Source organism: Limulus polyphemus, unplaced genomic scaffold (genome assembly GCF_000517525.1).
Source record: "Limulus polyphemus unplaced genomic scaffold, Limulus_polyphemus-2.1.2 Scaffold2815, whole genome shotgun sequence".
Classification (NCBI taxonomy): domain Eukaryota; kingdom Metazoa; phylum Arthropoda; class Merostomata; order Xiphosura; family Limulidae; genus Limulus; species Limulus polyphemus.
The window spans coordinates 150,626-152,787 of record NW_013668425.1 but is presented as its reverse complement, the minus strand read 5'-3'; positions in this window follow the sequence as shown (position 1 = coordinate 152,787).

The following is a 2,162-nucleotide window of genomic DNA, read 5'->3' as shown; positions in this document are numbered from 1 at the left end:
AACTTTAAAACTTTAAGAGAGTTTCTTTCTCAAAGCTTTAAAGGAACTTCATTTTCAAAACTTCAAAATAATTTCGTTTTCAAAACTTCCAGAAGAAATTTAGTTTCTGATGCGCTTCTATTTTGGAGTCTTCTGTGAGTGAAATATGTGTGTGTCAACGTATCTGGTCGTATGAATATCGTTTTTCATGTAGTTCTTTCTATTTAAACGACGTAAAAAAAAAACGATATAAAATATATGCTGTTTCTGTACTCAAGGTTCCTTACCACACTCATACTGTTTCAGTGTAACTCACACTGTTATCTTCCAATCTCTTCTCCGCCAATCTTTACCAGTTCAGGTAGGTTGCTCCATGTTTTGTTGTTTCTTAACACTCGAATCTTTCGTCAAATAACTTGAAGAAGGATGAGTTATTTTATTAAGTGAGCTAAACGTTTGATCCAGAGTTAACTGTGAAATGCTGATTTTTTATAGCGATACTGTGCTTCCCAATAAGTCTTCTTTAACACTTTCTGTCATTCCTGCCGTCACACTGTGCCCACTAAGTGCACCACGAGGTTGCCAAGATTAATTTGTACAACGCCATTTTCTCGTTTACTGCTTTAGTGAGACCTCGTTAGATTTTTTCCCACGTTTTGAACTTTCATACCAGTCTAGTCACTATGATGCATCTTTTTTCTTTAAGAGGCAACAATATTTGTATATGTTTTATGGGCAGTGGATGTTTATTGACGTAATAATGTTAGTATAAACTACCTAACCAAAAGGCGATGGAATATACAGATTATTATTGTTTCAGCACCTGGTCTTGTCTCATCCACACAAGTCTAAGTTACTTAACAAGTACGTGAACAGCTAATTTGAACGTTTCACAACAGAAACGCCACCTCAGTGTTGAATGTAATAACCCGAGAAGTTGTGATTTAAAAGAATACACGTACATGGATGGATTGTATTGACCACAGTGCAAGCTTTGGATGCTTCAAACTAAATATCAGAATGGAGGTAGCGAGACAGACAGACATTAAATATTTGGCATCCACTGCCAGCTCTTTTTGTCACACTGCCATAATTACTTCTCTATGGCGTCTTGGCTCGAGGGATGTAGGCACGGTGCCAGCACGAGTTGCCGGTAGAGGTCACATGGTAACACTTACAAATACTTGTGAAGCTGAGCTGTAATTAGGGGCACAACCTTGGAACATGAATTATAGGCGTCTGAAAGACTTAACCCAAGTTCCTAGGTGTATTTCACGTAATTTTAGCTCTTTCCTGTTTTTTTTTAATATTTTTTAATGCCGATACCGTAGTACACCTTACAAAAACCACCAAATGTACAGCCTGGTTTTGACAGCTCACACAGTAATTGAAATGTACTGCATGAAATACTTAAACTTTTTTTGTACTTATTATTTTTTTAGGAAAAAAAAAGAACGATAAATTTCTAAGATTAGTAAATACTTAAAGCGAGTTTGCTGGAAAGCTGTTAAAATATCCATATTTTATTGAAAGTTCTGTGTGTCTAGTTAGTGACTCAGAAGGAGAAAAAATAAACAGGATGGTAAATGTGATGATTTTAAAATTACATCGAAAACACTTATATTACGGTAATATCTAATTAGAATAACCGTTGGAGTAGGAACGTTGGGGCCAACGCATTTATCAAAAATATAGTTTTGTAAGGGAGCCAGTTTGGTTGCCTAAGTAAAGCTACAGAGTTTTTAGACGAGAACGCAGAAAAATTGGCAGTAAGATTTGAACTTTCTTAAAACATGACAAACATTATAAAAATAGCATAACTAGGTATAATAAAATAAAAACGCACGACTTGACTTCAGGAAAAATATTTTTTAATTTTTTTGTTTTCAGTATTTTGCCTATGAAGCTCTTTCGTTGAAATTATTTAATCGCAATTATATATATATATATATTGTTGGAATAATGTCGTGTATATCTTTTAATCCCCAGTGTGGATTACATTGTTCAAAAATAATATATAATAATAATATGTGGATTACATTGTTCAAAAATAATATATAATAATAATATGTGGATTACATTGTTTAAAAATAATATATAATAATAATATGGATTACATTGTTCAAAAATAATATATAATAATAATATGTGAATTACATTGTTTAAAAATAATATATAATAAT